Source organism: Myripristis murdjan, chromosome 13 (genome assembly GCF_902150065.1).
Source record: "Myripristis murdjan chromosome 13, fMyrMur1.1, whole genome shotgun sequence".
NCBI lineage: Eukaryota > Metazoa > Chordata > Actinopteri > Holocentriformes > Holocentridae > Myripristis > Myripristis murdjan.
Genome location: NC_043992.1, coordinates 23847625 through 23867620, shown reverse-complemented (window position 1 = coordinate 23867620; position 19996 = coordinate 23847625). Strand labels below are relative to the sequence as shown.

The 19996-nt window shown below is 40.1% G+C and overlaps 1 protein-coding gene across 2 annotated transcripts in view; it reads left to right on the top strand.

Moving 5' to 3' along the window:
• Positions 1 to 610: 610 nt before the first annotated feature.
• fam168a (family with sequence similarity 168 member A) overlaps positions 611 to 19996 on the top strand; it is a 39377-nt gene continuing 19991 nt past the window's right edge. For both annotated transcript variants that reach the window (XM_030066680.1, XM_030066679.1), the window contains exon 1: positions 611 to 750. The gene's annotated coding sequence lies outside the window, so the exon portion shown is untranslated. The remainder of the gene's footprint in view (positions 751 to 19996) is intronic.

The window sequence follows — 19996 nt, the reverse complement described above, 5'->3', positions numbered from 1 at the left end:
CTTATTGTTTCCATGAGACAAGAAAGATAAAAGAAAGTCAGCAGACACAATTTGAAAAAAGGCAGAAAAAGGGGGGGGAAAGTAGGCAGTATTCATAAAAGGCCTTGGAAAATATTGCTTTGACCCAGCAATGCTGGGCCAGAGTGAACAGGCAGCCCATATGGAAAATATTGATTGGTTGGGAGAAGTGATTTCAGGGCTCTTTTAAACAAACCTCAGACATGTAAAGGCAGAGAATTCCACATTCTGGACCCTCGGTTATATACGCTAATCTGAGACTGCGAAATACGGGAATGGGGGGGTCTAAGGAGACAAGAGCTACGTGATCATGAGCCACCTGCGCTTACACCTGGAAATACACTTTCAAAGGCAACTAGAAATTATATAAGTTCGCTCCATACACTCCTTAAAACTGTTTAATTATATTATCATTAGTAGTAGTAGTAGTCGTAGTAGTAGTAGTAGTATCTTATTATTGTGTCTGAACAGCGGACCCCCGCCTCTCTCCTAGCATCCCTGCATCCCTCCTCCCTCCCGCCCGGCCCCCTCCCTCCTGGCAGTGCATCCCCATCCCCCACACGGTGTCCGTCTCTCCGGGTGAAGTCTGTCTTCCCAGCGCCACTGGCCCGACAGACGCTGTAGCAGAGCGAGTCCGCAACGTTTCCAGAGCCAGCGGAGAGCACGGGACGCGACTAGAGGACGCAGCGGCGTTACACACACGGGATCTTTTTCTTCGACCGAGTAGCTTTGGTAAGTCTCGTCCGCTGCCGTGAAGGGCAGGAATGTCCATGTATCGACCTGCTACTTGGTCGTTTTTTCTGTCTTTTCCCCCTGTCTGTATCCTTTCAATTGTCCTCCGTGCTGGCTACAACGGGTAGCTAGCTAGCTCGCTAAGCTAGCCGGGCTAGTTAAAACAGCGGGATCAAACTGATGCTTTCCGCCGTTCGTTGCCCCGGTAAGATATGTGCTCTGTTGCCAGGTAGTAAAACTAGCTGCTATTATCCCGGTGTCGCCTGCTCCGACCCACCGCCGTGCTTTTTCATTGTCGGTTGCTAATCGTAACCAGCTAGCTCGCTAATTAGCCATTTGAGCAGCGTGTGCCGAGGGATGCAGGGATGCTACAGCGGGTTAGCGGGTTGTATCTCTCTGGCTAGCAGGCGAAGCTAAGCTAACGTTACTATTATGTGTCCTATCCAGACTGTTAGCTACATGGGGATATTTGATATAGTCGAATAGTCTTGCTAATGTCAGCTGATCTGGAGATAATTGGTGAGATGGCATCTCAGAGTTGTTGTTGTCAAGAAATCCGTGGATTTTCAAAATGGTGTCGGAAGCTTGTGTTTGAGTGTGACCATTTTTGTCCAACCATGGCTGTTTTGGCGTTGCTCGCTATCTCTGGAATGCAGCGCACTGCCAGTGCATGCCATTCTCTGATGGATATAACTACTAACTGTGATGAAGTAGTAATTAAAATGGTCGGTAAACTATAGCCTCCGGGATTTCTTTATCACAAGGCAAACAGCCAACAATATAAACAAAACGCTTGCAGTTGCAGAAAAGAAAAAACTAGATGCTTTCCCTCAAATGACCCTGCCATTGTATAGTTTACTTCAGTAATCTATAATGGTTAATGTATATTACATCGTAATATATTACATAAATATTATCATAAAAATTTTCATTTTTTATTAGGTGGCTCGACTCTACTCTACAAATACAGTGGTGGTAGATAATTTAATCTGAACTACCTCCATGCTTATAACATTCCCCTAGTTTCATAATAAATAGCCTGTCTTGTTAATCTTGACTTTCAGTGTCAGCTGCTTGAGGGCCTTAGCTTCTACCAGGATTAATTACAATTGTCAAATAATATACATACTGGGATTTGTCTTGGTCTGATTACTGCAAAGATCCAACAGTTTCACAGAGTGTTGTACTACTTACTGAATGGAAACTCTCATAGTGCAAAAGAGAGGGGATTATACAAAATACCAAAGGCATAAAACCAGCCTCATCAGTGAAGTAAATCCCCTTTATAACATCTCTTTCAATGGATTACTTGCTTAAATCATTGGTTATTAAACCCATTTCATTCAGGAAGTCTTAGTAAAGGTATTTCTGAGATTCTACATTGCCCTTGCAGGTGCAGCATAAGTAAATTGTACTATTAACACATAGCTGTGCCAAGACTGGAGCGAGAAGAGTGAACCATATAGTAGAAATGCAGGGATGTTCTTCTTCCCTTATGTTGGTTAGGTAGACATTCATTTAAATTTAGAGGGACATACATTTAGCAGTTCTACTGAAGTAGGAAAGTTTTTAAAAGAAAATACTATTTTTGCTAACATTTTGGTGTATTCATCACTTAATTAAATATCATACATGACAGCTGCTCTTGAGCAAAATGTTAAACTTATGTCTGGGTTCAGTGTGCTGCCAGAGGGACACCTTATTTCCATTTAAAACAGCAGCTGGATGTTGTCAGACTATTTTTTGTGCCGTAATCTACGCCAGGTCTGAATATACGAAATTCATATTCACTGATATTACCAAAAGAAAACGTGTTTTGCAAAGCTGTGCTTAATCGTAAGAACTTCAGTGACCCCATGAAGGATCTGGCAGAAAGGCCTCACCAAACCACAGATATATTTGTAATATAAGGAAACCGAATTATTAAGAAATCCAGTCTTCATACAATGTAGTAGTAGTAACAGTATAATGCCAGCATTGTGTTTTCACATAAAATAAAAATTACATTTGATAATTTTTAGAATCATATTGAACGTATATAAAAATATGATGTGATATTTTGCGATTGCAGTGTATCCCAAGTAAACCCCTTTAATTAAAAACCTTAGTTTGGTGCTGGAGGAAAGGGGACCGTGTGGGTCTCAGTGTGGGTTTAGCACAATCTGATGTGGTTGAATAGTGGGCTGCACAATGCAGCCATAAAACTGTCAGACTAGAAAGCTGGAGTCACTTAATGTTACGAGAGCCAATGGTTCTATTACAGACTGCTGTCTTTCCAGCACTTCATTCCCTTGTGGTTTGAACCACTTAATGAGTTACTCGTCACAGATCAATCAACCGAACGCTTATAGATTGCGGCCTCCAGATTCACTGTCCTCTTTTCCCCCTCGCCCAGCCAACAATCACTCCATTTGCCCAACCTTTTCTGAATAGACACGAGCAGATGTGAATGTTTGGTTCCTTTGACTGTCTGGACCATCAGTGATGTCAAACAAAGAGGTTCCTGTCTTCAAAAGGAAATCTCAGTACGGAGGTTGTGCGAAGCTTACGGGGGTTGTGCGACCGCCGCAGAGCCTTGCCGCGCGCCTTGCCGCGCGCCTCCTAAAAATTGTAACTACGCGGACCCTACGCAGCCCCACAAGAGCTGTGATTGGTCCACCGAAGTACATCATTTCCGGCATTTCGTTGCAACCGGCATCACATCCTGTTGTTGTGCTGGCCGGCAACGCCGTTTTTAAATCAACTGTTGTGTCTCGACCCGTCGGTGTGTTTGAAAACTTTGGAGAGTGCTGGATCTCGCGGAAGAACGCCTGGCCGAGGAGGTGCGCAAGAACCCACACCTATACGACTCGTCCTCTCGCCATTACAAAGACGTACAGAAGAGCAGCGACCATACGTCACAGGGTCTACGTTGGTGGGAGGAGAATTGCTCAGTGTGTTTCGCAGAGGTATGTTGGACACACACACGCTGCGTAGGAAATGCGTGCTTCGCACAACCCCCGTACGCTCTTCTAACGCTGAAGCATAATTCAGCCTTTAGATGTTACCAAGGTAACACCTCTTCTTCCTCGGATTCACCAAAACCATGAAAGATTATACAATTTACAGATATAACCTTAAGCCATGAACAGTTTTGAGTCCCTATGAAATCTGTTAGAAAAAATCAAGATTCTTTTTTTTATTTTTTTCCCAAATTCTGTGTTTTCTGTTTTAAGTTTCTGAATTATTTGTTTAATGATTCAAGCATATTTTGTCATCAGAAGATGTCTAATCATGATGTGGATGGATAAAATTTCAACAGCTCAGTAAGAAAATATTCAGTCTTTACTGGATATAAATGAATTTGTAACACAGCATTGCACTATTTTTTTATTCAAAGAGAGTGCTTCAGTAGTTATAAAACTGCCAGTGTGGCTGCACTGCTGAGAGTTTGTTGAGGCGATGAGCTCTTTTGCTGCTGTGCTGCTCTGTGAGTGTGTGTGTGTGTGTGTGTGTGTGTGGAAGAGGGGCTGGGCCCCGCCCTCGGAGAAACACACAGAAAGACAGCAGTCAGAGGACAGAAGCTGCAGCAGCGTGCATGAAAATGACACCAAAACACATTAGAGACTCTCAGCATAGTGTTTTTTCTGTTCATTTGGGTTAGGTGTTGTGGAAAAAACTTTAGTAGGGAAACCCTGATTTTTTTAAAAAAATATAAATTGTACCCACATTTTGGTTAATTCTGCAATTTTCTGCGTTTTACAGTCGATTCTGTTTTCATGATCAAATTCTATGATTCTATCCATGTTAGTTAGTTATTTGAGGTCTATACAACTACTTGTTTGTAGTACAATCAGTTTGCAGTATCAGGGCACTATACTGGTTTGTGCTCAGTGTGGATGGGATAAGTCATCAGCTCTCTGTCATGTTAGACAGACCCTATAATATGTACCTGAACAGCTTCCTGACTAGTATTGTCTGCACAAATCACTGTTTGGTGATTGATCTTTGATCTAAATGTGTGTGTGTGTGTGTGTGTGTGTGTGTGTGTGTGTGTGTGTGTGTGTGTGTGTGTGTGTGCACGCACACTCCTGTACGCATGTAGACAGTGGCAGGTGAGAGATGTCACAGGGTATAGAAGACCAGGATAAAAGGTAGGAGGCTGAATTGATCCCTAGAGGCAAAGCCTTAACACATTCAGCTGTCAGTCGTAGTACGTGTGTGTGTGTGTGTGTGTGTGTGTGTGTACATGAACACTGATGTGTTGTTGCGCCACAGGCGGTTGTTTCAGCCATCATATATTTTCTGTGATTGTAAATGGGGCTCTTTTATCAACAGTCATAGAGTGTTATGTGCTGTATGTACTATATTATTCTATAATGCTGGACTTCAGGACGTAGAGGCCTGATGGTTTTCATTCTGGTCATCTAATCAGTAAGCGCGGGACACCTGGGACACTTTGTGAATACAGTTCATTAGCTGGTGGATAGGAAGCCAGCAGTACTCTTGAGTCCACAGGACCAGGAGTGCCACTCCTGTAGGTTATATTGCTCCCTACAATTTAATGCACATTGATTTGTGTCATGTTTGTGAAGTCTCACCTCCTTCACCGCAGGCGATAATGCCTGTCTGCTGTAAATATTGTCCCAAAATATTGATTGTGCATCATGGCAAGTCAGCTGTCAGTCTTCTTCTGTCAATTTTTTTTGTTGAACTCCAGGGAACAAGTTATTGCAGAAAATAAACTTGTTGACATTGGTAGCCAGGATTGGGCTTTCCTTTTTTTTGTGGTTGCCTGTAGTACAAACAGGTTATCGTAACATGATAACTAGGCAACAAAAGCAGAGGCTTAAGAAATAACGACTTAGAATGGATTACCAGGTATTCTGTGAATTTATGGGTCTCTCCATAGGAAGAAAAAATCAATTCACCATGATCTGATTTAATTATGAATAGTTGATTGTTAATTTTAAACTCACAATTTACTGTGCTGTTTTTTTGTTTTTTTTTTTTTCAAATCAATATTAAACAAATCATTGTATAGATTTTATTTAAATTAAATTTGCAAAGCACACAAGCACTTGTTTTTCTCCAAACTAATATAATTTGTGCCTAGCCCAGCAGCTCATTATTTTCGCTCTCCTGTCCTCTTTGGGTGGACCTGACATTTGAAAGTAATCAATGATATTTGAGGCACCCTGTTTCAAGCAGTCAATAATTTGGAGAGCCTCAGTGCTTTGTGCTCTCTAGAGTCAAAAATAAATGCCACTACAACAGCCTGGGAGTGCACAAGTAGCTCCTTTTTATTTCTTATATGAATAGCAAGCACAGTGTTCAGCATATGCTGATACAAAGTACTGATCTGATAGAGACTGTTAGCATCCCACTTGTCAGGAGGCAGTTGGCATGGGTTCGTTCATCTTAAAACTGTGAACATGCAGTAGCTTGGAAAGGTTAAATTATATTTAAGTGACCATCATAAGTGGAAGAATTTACACACGTTATGGCAAGGTGGAGTTTTGGCATACCACTTTTTAACAATATTTTTTTGTGCTTTCAGTATTTATTTTTGTTCTAGAGAGAGATGGATAGAGAAAATTGGGAGAGGGGGAGAGGACGTGCCGCAAAGCTTCTGGGCTGAATTTGAACGCAGGGTGTCGTGTTTACATGGTAGACACCTTTGCTGTCAGAACACCCAGCATCCCATATAGGCTGTAGGATGCAGTGTTTGTACATCCCTGCAGCAGGATACGTACCATGTTGTCCTCTGAAGTTACACCAACTGAGTTATTTGAGCATTTGAGCATGAGGAAAGGCTGAAACACAGATTTTTACAGTCCAGTAGCACATGATGACTGTAATGAATCTGCAGAGGTTTGCTGATCAATACCACTGACTCAACGATTACCTCACCAACTGCTGGTATTTTTGGCTTTCAGAGTGTTACTTTCTGGCCTGTACCTTGTTTTGTAAGAAAAACTACCTGCGCACTGGAAGTTCAAGTGCTGTTTGGCACAATCTTATTCCTCTCGCCACAGGAGTTTGTGTGTGTGTATGTGTATATATATATATATATATATATATATATATATATATATATATATATATATATATATATATATATATATATATAGCGATACACTATTCTCACGATACGATACACGATATTCAGCTCACGATACGATATATATCACGATATTCGGCCTACGATACGATTCGATACACTTACATCATTTTCTGAAAGATTTTAAAGGGACAGAGTGATTTTGGTGACATCTTGTGAGTGTTCCATTGACTTGGATTGAATTAATTGAACTGAAAACTGAAAGCATCAATCAGTTACACAATATATGGCACTGACTGGACAGAGTCTGCAGTTTGCCAATGCTGGACAAAATGAATCAAAGATGTGATGAGAAAATTAGTTTGGCTTGACTCCAATAATTTAACAATATGTTAAACTATTATTATTATTATTATTTTAAAAATGTAAATTACTTATCAATCAGACCTAACAATTCAGCTACCAATGAATGAGCAGTGGTATGCATGTGATAACATAGATTGAAAAATAAGCCGAAGTGATACCTCTTCTCTGAATAGACAAGCTAAGCCAGTGTGCCGCTGTTAGCCAGGGAAACTAGACCGGAGTGGCAACTCTTCGCTTTGTTACACAATCTATGTCAGTGCGCTGCTGTAGCGCCTCTCTCTTGAATCTCTTAGCTCTAACTGCTTAAACAGGGAGAGAAAGACGTCGGCGTCTGTGTAAAGAGAGTATCTAGACAGGTAACTTGCTAGAAATGCTCTACATCGACACTAGCTGCTGGCTGACCTAATCGCTCTCCTGCAACGCGAACGGGGGAAATGGGCGGTGAGCAGAGCGCCAGACGGAACACGGGAGATTTGAATGGGGCTTAATGCGTCGATACTTGCAGCTGAAAAATCGATACTTTCTGGGGAAACAAAATATCCATATAAATTGCAGACATATATATATATCTATATATGTATATATATATATATATATATATATATATGTATACATATATACATACACACATACATGTGAGAGAAATTTTTAGAAAGTTATTGTTCATTTCTTCACCTTGCATAGCCACTGAAACAAGCTGGAAAAATTTTTATTTTATTTTGAGGGCAAGACTACAGTTGATGTCAGGGAGAACGGGAGGTCCATCATAGCAGCATGACTCCATTTTTTTCTACAGTATGAGAAGAGATGTATAGCAACCTGAAGTACTGTATGGTAAGACTCATTGTTTGCTTTTGTTTGACAGGAAAAGTAGGTGTTTTCACTTTTCTGAGCTTGTGTTGTGCTGAACTGTGACATCAAAGATGCATTTGGTGCACAAGATAAAGATGGGCTATTGGGTAGGTTAATGTCAAGACCACGTGAACGTCTAATGTTAGTTGCATCGTAACCTTGGTTTCATTACCTAGTGTACATCTTGTTGCTGCTAAATGTATTGTAATCAGTGATGGGCAGTGTCACATTCTGTAGCACTAAATGCAGCGATCAAGTCGGCACGTTAACTAACATTAACTGGGTTAGCCAGCCATTTCACAAGGCAACTGCAGCGCTCTTAATAAATGACTTGACAGAGCGTCCAGGGACTAATTAGCCAAACCTTTCTGGAAAATGAAATCCTAACATGAGATTAAGCCATGATCTCAGCTTTCCTGCAGCTCTGAATTTTTGTCTGTGTGGCTGTTGTTGGTCTGGTTCAGGTGCTGTGGCTCTCCTAATAGCTTGAGTCTGTCATTAGACACTGGCAGGTAATGTATGTTCATTCGCTCAGCTTCCTTATCAGCAGAGCTTCTGGTCTCCTGCCCTGAGCAGTATACCCAGCTCAGTGTGTCAGCTAGTAGTAAATGCCTCCAAGACAGGATCAGAGTTTAACTTCACATCCTTGTAGTCTCATCAGTGTGTGTTGTACTCTTTTTCAGGCACTTGGCTATGGATTGGACACAGTATTGTCAAGGTGCTTTTGGTCTGATTTAACATGTAGAGATCATCTATATATCTATATATTAACCCATCCATTCCAAAGGGAATGGCTAATTAACTGGCCTTAATGGTACAACAGGCTGTCTGTTTTCTTCTTCTTTTTTTTTTCAAATAGTTGTCTTTTTTTATTATTTTATTTTATTTTATTATTATTATTATTATTTTGGTCATGTTGACATATTCAACACCCACATTTTTGATTCCTTTGTGTTTTTATGTAGGGTTGTTTTACCCCATTAAGATTGTTAGATTTAGTTTTCAGGCAGATGCAGATTTACTTAAAAGTAACTAGAAATGAGCATGTAAAATGAATATTTTTGATAAGGTTTTCTTGTGGGGAAGCATGCTCTGCACATCCTTAGCAGTGGCATCCACACAAGGTTCCCAAGTTTTTTTGTACCCCTTACCTGTCTGCATCCCTGAAACCTCCATTTCCCTTTTTTCCAACCTTTTGTTGTGCATATTGTAATGATATGAAGACATATTTCCAAACAAAACCTGTGAAATGCATACCGTTCCATATTACATTCATGTATTACAACATTTTGATTTGAATCACTGTCATAAGTCATAAGTGATTACATTTGAATACATATGATAAAATAACACTTAACCTTTGCTTTAACACATCATAATGTAACTCGATGCAGCCTCTCAGTAATGAGGAGCTGACACTTGACCCAGTTCCAACTCGGAGCCGGTTATGACCCTCATCCTTGTTCTGCCTGGCTTGTAGGCCGACTCGGGTAAGATGCAGCTCCCTCATGTTGGTGGTCGGTTTGTGTGTCACCTGCAACAGTGCCTCCTTTTGCGCTCGTTCAATAGTGCAACATGTTTGGCTCACTTCACTGGGGAAATGGTCCGTACTGTGGGACCATTTCAGAATCATTATATTTCTCAGGGTGTCACACTTCAGTCAACCAAGGAGACAGCCAGTGAACAGTAAGAGAAGAGCCACTCAGCTGTATTAAGCTCCTGTAGTGGAAAACACTGGTTGTAGTTGCTGTAGGTCCCAAAGTGTAGACAATTTCTACCGTGTTCTAGACAAGCCTGTCTCCTCTCGCTCTTTGCTTGTGTTTTATCTGCCTTTCTCCATCTTGCTACAGTGGACTTAAAATGTTCCATCTCGGGGACAATGAGATGGATCATGGCTCCAAGAAGCAAGCTTACTTGGCTCTGTTGTAAAGATTTGACTTTTTTGTGTCATTTGCAAATCACAGTAAGCTGTGACATGAACTTGTCAGTGCTGTAATTCGTTTGTCACCGTCACAGCTCAATAAAATACATAGATTATTTGATGCTTCTTTTGAGGATACTGGACATGTCTCTGATTAACACCGCAGGCGTGTTTCTGTTTAGGAGCCCTCTCATTTCCTATGCAAGGTACTACCCTAAGTGTAGGTAATACCACTGATTTTCTCACACCCTCTACTGTAGACAAGTTTGCTTACCTCACACATTATCATTAGTAAATGTTTTTTAACACAAAGCTATATCATAGGTTTCTCATCTTTCAACAGAGTTCACAGATAGTGTCGAGTAAACTCGCCTTTGTCATTACAACCAAGTCCAATGCTGGTACTCTTGCCAGTTGGAGTGGAGTTGTGTGTGTGTGTGTGTGTGTGTGTGTGTGTGTGTGTGTGTGTGTGTGTACATCAGAACTTGATGACGATCAAGTGATTCAGCAAATAAAACACCTCAAGTGAGTGTAAAGTTTTCAACCTTTTTTAATGTGATAGAAAATACTGCACTAAAAATACATTGGTGGCAACACAGCTTGTTACTCCACCAATTTTAAGTCTGTATCATCACCTCATAATCTTTCCATCAAGCACATGAATGTAATTGTTTTTTTAAAAAATCCTAGTTATGAGGATCCCATTCGTGGATAATAATGTTCTTTACCATAGTATAAGTAGGTCTTCCTGAATTTGGGTTAGTGGCCAACAACCATAATGGGGGAAAATCTCCATAAAGTCACAAAGTTTATTTATCTTAGAGTATTGGCTCTTAATGGATGGAAAACCATTTCCATTTACTGTGGCCCTGCAGAATATTGTCACATAATCCAGGGATGGAGACCCATGAGGTGTGTGACTGATGAGATGATTTTGGCAAGGAGAATAGAAGAAGAAAAAGCCTGCACAGAGAGGAGGGGAGATGCTGTCCCTCAGTGTATAGTGCTGTCCTAGATCTAAAATAGCCCAGGAGCAGTGTGGAGCTAGTTGATAGAGCGGCAGGCAGGGGGGATTTCTGATTCCATCAAGCTGCCCTTGGATATGCCTTGTACCTGCTTGCTTTTGGATTGTATTTGTGATAGCACAGACTATTATTAGTTTTGAGGTCTGTGTTTTTATAGATATTGATGTGTTCTTGGTAGAATTTTTGCTATGTTTATGAAGTTTTAGTTTAGTATACTTATGGATACTGAAGAAGTAATACAATAGTTTATCAATGCTGAAATAATAACCTGTTACACATAACAGAAAGTAGTTTGCCCAAGCTATCTACTAAGACTTACGGTCCCACCGTATGAACTGTAGCTGTACCAAAAAAAACCCCCAAAAAATCAATAAAGCTAAGTATCAAAGTATTGTTGAATTATTATTACATTATTACGTACGATGTTATGATGTCCAGGCCTTATGTTTTAGTGCCCTGTGTTAAGTACATGCATTGTGCAAACTCTGTTTAAATAAGATAGAATGAGAATTTTGATCAAAATAGCTTTGAGTCAGTTTGTCACACAATTTATCATGTGTTGTAAAAAAGTCTACCCAGGTGTTATGCAGTAGGTTTCAGTTTAAACAGTTTAAAAGAATACTTAACCCATCATGTCTAATTTCTGTATCAAGTACTCACCATGTGCTGCCTTCAGCCCCTGATGGAGAGAGCTTTACTTGCAAGCCTTCATGGTAAACCTGTACTCCAAAAATGCCAACCATCTCTAATCCAGTGGAAAAAATTTTAATGCAATTTCATGATTTTACAACAGCAAAACACCATCAAAGATTTGATTTAGAAAACTCACACCCATCATACAGTACAATCCAAGTCTCCGATATCCATTCCTGTGCTCAGTACTTGCCCAAAAACATGTATTTTCCCTCATATACTGACTTCAAAGACTACTTTCACAAAATACACCAATGCATGGCATAAGTGGCTCATCCACTGAAATGCATGCATGTTTCAAATTTCGGACCCAGTTATTTTCATTGGCTCAGAGATGGCTGTTTTATTAGAATACAAATTCACCATTAAGGCTTGCAAATAAAACACTCTTCTTAAGGGGCTGAAGACAGCACATGGTGAGTAGTTGATACAAAAATTATGCATTATGGTTGAATAATCCCTTTAAGCTCTGTGTATTTTAACCCAGTTCTGAAGAGTTTTGCAATGTAGTGTGATACAAATCATATCATGACCTTTGTATCATGATTTAGTTGCAGAATAAGGCAAGAATAAAGATAGATGCCGCAATAAGTGAGTGAGAAGCAATTAATCAGTATGAGTAGAGTATGCATTGGTTGCATGCATTATTACTTCTCTTTGCACTTGATTTACAGAAAGTAATGGGCTTGGTGCACCACACTAGTTACAGTCAACATTTTATTGGTTGATGTCTGTTTTTGGGGTCTGTATTTTTAGCCTGTTTGAGTGAAATGCTCCCTGTCTTGAGGATTTAAAATAAACCTATTCATTTCTATTCAGTCCTGTGGTGAAGTGTGATAACGCCTACTGGTTTTGATGTGTTGCCTAAAGAGCAGATGCCTGGTGAGGTATTATGTGGGAGGAGAGAATTGGGGTGGGGGTTGTATTGTACTTGTTTTCCAGGAATGGTAGCTTGAGCGTGTGTGTGTGTGTGTGTGTGTGTGTGTGTGTGTGTGGTTTATTCTTTTACTGTCCTCTCCTCCTCCTCCTCCCTCATTATTACCTCCTCTGGTCCCCCTAGGCTGCAGGAATCTCCCTTTATGGAGTGGAACCAACATTATTAGTGTTGTGTTAAAACACACACACACACACGCTACACACAATTTATTTACAGTCACATCAGCCACAAGAAATATTCCATCTTCCATGAAACTTAGAAGATGGAATCTGGAACAATGCAGGATCAGACCTCCATATTCATCATGTGCTCAGGTCACAGTCACAGTGTAAATGTGCATGGCTGTACCCGACTTAGGTCTGATTCAGCCATTCGATACGACAAATTAACTGTTTGCCATTTGCTTTTCTGTTGTTATTATTTTAAATTCATATCTTTATGGCAGTAAGAAAATATATTGGCATATGTTTCAGTAGTCAGAGAAATCACAATCCAATGCAACAGAGTCATGCAAACATGCTTGGGCAATTAAAAAAGCAAATTAAAAATAAAAACAAAAATTACTAAGACAGTTGTATAACATTTTAATGGCCGGATAGTTTGAATTACCATATGTCTTTGTTGGAATATCGTGACAGAGAACAGGTACATCTGGTTAAATTGAGCTCTTGTAACTACCTCATTTTTTAATCATTATAAAATGTAAACAATTAAATTATGAAGCAGATTGAACAGCTTAGCTCAAAAGTCATGGTCCTTTGTTTTCCCTAGAATGTTTTTCTTTAATAGCATCATTATCTGTGAACCATTTTCTTCAGCAGCGATGCAGTTTGAATGTCTATACTATAGAATACTATAGAAATACTATATGTGTGATATTGCAGTGCACATTTTTAAAAGGGAGAGGAAAATGCTTGATTCAGACTTGTCAGATGACCTCGGGGTCAGTGATGGCTGATTCGAATCATTGACTTTCAAACAGACCTAATGAGGCAGTTTCCACCTGGCATCAACATCCACCCTACGTGTTCCAATCCAGGCTGACTCCTCTAATTACATGTGTAAACAGCAGCAATGCATCTTCAATGCGTCTTGAGATTCGATCGCTCAGGCCACATTCGGGGGTGGCCTGGGACATTTTAAGTGTAAACAGACATATGTCCCAGGACAGATTGAAGGACCGCCTACTCACCTGTCCTCTACCCGGACTGTCTCTTTTCCAACAAAGAAAATATCTTACCTGACTCGGATTTGATGTATTTGATGGATCAAATACAAACTGAAGTGCAGGTCAGCTATAAAGCAGCTGTATATTGAATTGAAAACACAAACTGTCTGCCTGCAGTGTGGTGACTACAGCCAGGAGGGGTTCAGTACCCCTTAGTAAGACATGAGCTCCCCTAAAAACATGATGCAAGAAATTTTTGGAGTCTCTAAAATATGTATTGACAAAATGCATGGTTTTTCTTCCATATGAAATTTGGAGGTGGCTGCCTTCTTAAATTGTGTGCCCAAGCGCAATTAAACACATTTTTCCTCACCCTCTTTCTAGCATTCTTTTGATTAATGCCTGCAGCCTGTTAAGTGCCATTTTATTTTATTTTATTTATATATACATTTTTTTTCTGTGGAATGAGGACTAGGAAAGAATGTCATTGTATGGTGTTACTGTCTGTTTTACTGTGCATTTGACAATCTCTCCCTCCCTCAATCTCTCCAAATGGAAATGATACGTGTTTATTTGCATATAGAGCATGAAAGTGAGATCCGATCACAAGTGGGCAGTTGAGACGCATGTGGAGACGCATTCTAATGCCAAGTGTGAACGGACGGACTGAGAGCTGTCCTCTTGTGATCAGATCACCAAAGGCGCATTTTAATGCCAGGTGGGAACGACGTCTGTGTATTTGTTTTATTGATATGTACTAGGGAACACAGTTAGGCTAAAACTGATTTTAGTATTTCCACACCTCATCTGTACACAAGTGAAAAATAAAGGCTGCGCGTCTCGAGGGTTACAAGTGTCCATTTCCAATTTATAGTCTTGCATGAAAGTATTTGGACTCTGTCCTAGTTCTGAGCCACCTACAGAAATTACTAAACTAGTATAGTGTGGGCAGTGTAGACAAAATTTTAAGTGACATTAGTTTTAGAATAATTTTTAGATAGTGACGCTATATATCATGGTTTAGTCATTCTTGTAATTCAGCTTGAAAAATGATTTGTGAATCAAAGAACCTCTTGAAAATGACTCTGGCTGGGTATGAACATAAAGTGTAGAGTATGAACAGTCCAAGTAATTCAGCATTCTCTAAATAAATGTTATTCTATCATCATTTATTCTGTCATCATCTATTTGTTCTCATATTACTTGAAACAATGGTGTGTATGTCAGCCTAACACAGACAGGTGTATCACAGCTGTGTACCAAATTTCCACCATCACTGCCAAAGTTCTCCGTAAACCACTAGACCCATAACTGCATTAAGGATGTTGCACTGCAACTAACCCAGCACTTTTTGAAGTTAGCGTGTTTTTTTTAGTTTGTTTGTTTTAATCACAAAGAGATGTGTGAAAGGACAGATTCAATCACTTTTTGTAAAATGGGTCTGACAGACAGACGCACAGAATTAGACTGAATTCTAGCCTTGGTGGTTTTCTTCAAACGGTCTGTCTGCTGGGGCGCACTGGTGGCTCACCAGTTAAGAGCGTGCCGGGCTTAGTCCCGATCGCAGCAACCGGGGTTCCAATCATGTCATCCCCTCTCTCTCCCCCTGCCTTTCCTGTCTATCTCCACTGTGACTGTCAAATAAAGCAGAAATGCAGAAAAAATAATCTTAAAAAAAAAAACTGTCTGTCTGCTGAAGCTTAAATGAGCATTCATCCAAAGTTGTCAGCATGATACTATTGGTGGGTAATTATGCATATTACAAGCTTTATTAAGTAAGCAGAATACTGCTGACTAAGGGGGCTGGAACATTTTGTTCAAATGTTTGAGGAACCAAATAGGAAGCAAAACAAAATCATCACATGAACTTCAATTTTAGCTTAATGAGTACTTGTTCAAGTTATAGCAACTTCAGTCAAGCACAGCAGCGTTTTTGGCTCCTGTCTCTGAGCATTCAGGGTTGTGTGCTTGTGACATTTTCAGGCAACCAACAATTTGGTGTCTGTTTTTGTTATTTTTGTTTTTCTCAAGTGTGCCTCAAGCACAAGACAAGCTTCTGAAACATGGATGTTCAGATGTTTGGATTTGTCTCTGTTCCTTTCACTTTACTTACAAGTACATCCTCTCTCTTTCTCTCTCCCTCTCTCGCTCTCTTCCCCTCCCGTCTCTTCACAAATCCACACACACACTGGTTTATAGTGAATGCCCTCTGGAGAGTGGCCTTTACAATCATGGCTAGTGGTCTGTTGAATAGAAGGGCTTATGGTTAGAAAGGGTTTTTTTTTTAGAAAAAGAGGCCCAAAGCACCTCATCATCACCTCCCCCTGAAAACAAAGGAAGTTGTGGTTAGACACTCCTACTCATCACACATACTCCCACCGACCTTTGTTTCACAGGCATGCCTTCATTAGACACACACAGTGGTGTTTCCCTTCTTGTATTTGCCCATTCATACCTCATCTACTTTGCCTACACACACACACACACACACACACACACACACAGTCTCTCAGATTAACGTACACCCATCTTCATCTTTCCTATTCAGGCACAGCTGTGGTAGGCTGGGTGATGTTAGCAAGATAGGACCTCAGGGTTAGGTTAGCCACCTGTCCATGTTATAATGAATGGGCATTGTTCCCTATCACTGACTAATGGGAAAGGAAAGGTGGAGGAAGCTGATGAGAGGGAAGAGCAGGGCAAGCGGATGAAGGAGGTAGGAATGGGAGGGAAAAATCATCTACACATCCAGATTTACACTAATTTGGGTGGAAAGACACATAATTTTAGCTACGTTTGGGCCTAGCATTCACATTGGTCTGGGATATCTGATTCCCTATGGCAGAGATTTCTGGATTGGCAGCCAACAGCATATTAGTTTGAATACTCTGTGTTTGTGAAGTAGTGTGGACTGGCAGATACAGTCACAAAGACCAAACATGGAGAAGCATTTTTCTGCATATTTGTGATTTCGTCCTTCTTGTGTGGTTCCCATTGCCATGGCGTCCTCCAACAATGGATAATGCTCTCATCTCCTTACCAGACACATGCCCTGGGCTAGACCATCTGATGTGTACAGACGCTGCAGGTAACCAACCTTTGCTAAATTGCAAAGTTTAGCATCCCTGTCAGCCCTCACAGTGGGGAATCTGACTTTTGCATCAGAATTGTTGACGGTTAACCGCGTTTCCATGAGACATAGGTAGACTTCAGTCACCGTAGGTCCTCTGTGTATTTGATCAGTCATGGGATATGCGTTTCTGGGGAGTTAGTATCTTGATATGGTGCTGAGACACTTGTGAGTACACAGATCAAACCAGAGGAAAAATATGCATTTTCATGTTTTCACCTCTCTTAATGTGGACATGGCCTGATAAGACAAAGGAAGAGAGAGAGGTCATGAGATAGATTAATGAAGGCATGTGTTGTGAGAAGAGTGTGTGGAGCAATAGGTTCGACAGCTCCTCAGACAGTGTTGATGAGGGCTGAGGGCAGAGTTTTTGAAACAGAAGAACTAATAAGTCACCACTCTCCTGGTTGGGTCTCAGTGGTGTTTACTATGGATGTCCTGGTTAACTTTTTTTTTTTTTTTTTTTTTTTTTTTGGGCCTTGATCCAAATCATTAAATATTTAGAATTTGTCATTAAAGAGTCTCGATCCCATCTATACATAATACAGCTACTCACTATGAATGAGCTGAGGTGTGTAAAACCATCCAACTATAGGCACACTAAGCAATTTCTCTGCTTTAAGAAAAATAGCCTGTGTCATAGTGCTCTGTTAATGGTCATTGTTGAACACCATTATAACCATAAGATATTTGAAATAGGTTATTTAATATTTTGAACTCTGATTCACAAAATGTATATCTGACAGATATCGCATACATATTGTGAATCTGCTGGTTTCAATGCTTCATAGAAGCTGCATCACACGTACACTGAGTGAAATACTCATTGTTTTGTGATTGAACCATCACATCAAATAGTAGCCTAAATGTCTTGGTGTTTTGTGCATCATTTTACACACATTTCCCTGTAATTCGGCAGGACATATTTGTTATCTCTGGAAATCTTGGGATCTTCACTAGAATTTAAAATAAAATTTTGCACGTTTGAATAAAACTCAGCCTTATAGCAATGACAAAATCACCCACAGGAGTTAAAGGTTAAAATGTGAACTTTTGCTGTGTGAGGCACCGTTCTTACCACTTCTAGAAATGCTTGCTTTGCAACATTGCACAGAATTGTCAGGCTGTTTTCAGTTAAAACGGAAAATAATTCCACACAGTATTTCAGCACTGTGCATCTCTCCTCAGGGACATCCCTAGTGTTTACTCATTTGTGTGTCACACACGTAATGCACATTTAAAAATGGAATCAGTGTGGAAACAAGTGACAGGTGCACTGTTTCCCACACTTGTAAATTCTGCAGTGGTAGCCCAGCACTGATTTATGATTGTTCCCATCTCTAAAACTGTATAGTTAATACAGTTTCAACATCTGACTTGTTGCCAGACAAAACAAGGAAAATTCAGATAGTCCACAGGTGGAAGAACATTTAGTTTTCATATAACCTGCACTATTAGGCCATAGTTTCCATTCATCAGAGAACTGTTGATTTGCACACTTTTAGTCTCAATGTAACAAACACAAAGTCTATCTCATACATTCTTTTTTTTTTTTTTTTTTTTATGAAACCATACAGATTTATGGATATGCTGTTTGGTGTTCATGTTGACTTGTAAGATATATTCATAAAGACCAGAATCCTTGTAGTAATTTCCTTTGAATTGTGCCTATGAATTTTCTTTTTTTATATACAAAATTAAAAAGACAAGCACTAAAGTATGTATAATTGTTTCTATATATGTCCTATGTTTATTACCACAGGAAGTGATTATTAATGTGTTGATGTGCCATGGTAAGACTTTGGCCATGTCCCTCAGTTATCACAATTTTACTCGAGGGAAAAGTAAAAGTCTGCAAATTGCATACATTTTTAGCAAAGTTGCCACAAAATCAGGAGATTATGGAATCAATGATCACATTCCTAGAGGGACTGGCTAAGCCATACTTGGCTATCCACAAATGCCACAGATGCTCAGAGCTGAACACTAGCACAAATATGTGGGTGCATTTGTTTTTTAGGGCCAGGGTGGGCGTTTTGACATCAGTGCTCCTGGATTTGGCATAGAAATCCTTCCTTGCTTAATTAGAAGTGTCATTTGGTACAATTCATCTCACCTCAGAACATGCCCATGATGATGGCAAATCCTAGCATTGTTGGTGGTGTCACTGTCAGCTGGCAGTGATCTCTAAGCCCAGGATGGAGCAGTTCAGAATTCACTTGGAAATGTTTCTGATACGCCTGTTCAGTTCAGAGAATTTGAACATTCGTATTTCTACAGGAAGCAGAAATAGACAAATGACGTAGTTTACCATGAGAGGAGAATGGTTGGGTGAGCTTGCCACAGCGTGTTGCTTGCAGACTTATAGATGACACTCGTGAGCCACACTCACAAGCAAGGTGCAGACAGAAAAACTGGCCAGATGACTGCCATCACGTTCCATGTCCCATCTCCTTTAAGAGCCCAAATGGAGTAAAGGTCCACATTAAATGTTTTTGAACTCAAATTTTAACCATGAGGAGAGGTTTGTTACAGGGCCGTGCATCACAACACACACACACACACACGCACACACACACACACACACACACACACACACACAAGCACGCCTTTTCTTTGTTTCTTTCTTCCTTTATTTTAGATTTTCATTCCTTAGCTGTCCCGCTCTGTGTTTTTGCAATGCTTTTGTGGTTGTGGCTCATCTTTGTATTGGATCATGCTTACACATGGCTTGGTGCAGGACTTGGCTTATTTTACTGTATTTTGTTCTCTCTTTATTTGTGTCTTTTGCACCTTCTTTTACTCTGATGTGTTGTTCTCCCAGTCACTGGGTGTTTTGTGCTTCTGTGCTGCTTGTATTTGATGTTCTTACAGTACATCACATATTCACTCTCATACAGTCATGTTCGCTCTCTCTTTCTCTTACACACACACACACACACACACACACACATACACACCATGTATGTACCAAGAAATTAATAACAGGCTCTAGCTTTTGCACTTCTCTGTGCACTAGTCAATACAGAACACAGCTTGACTCATGCTCACACTTAAATCACGGAAGGTATAATTAGGAAATTCTGTGTACAACAATTAACAGCAAGCACT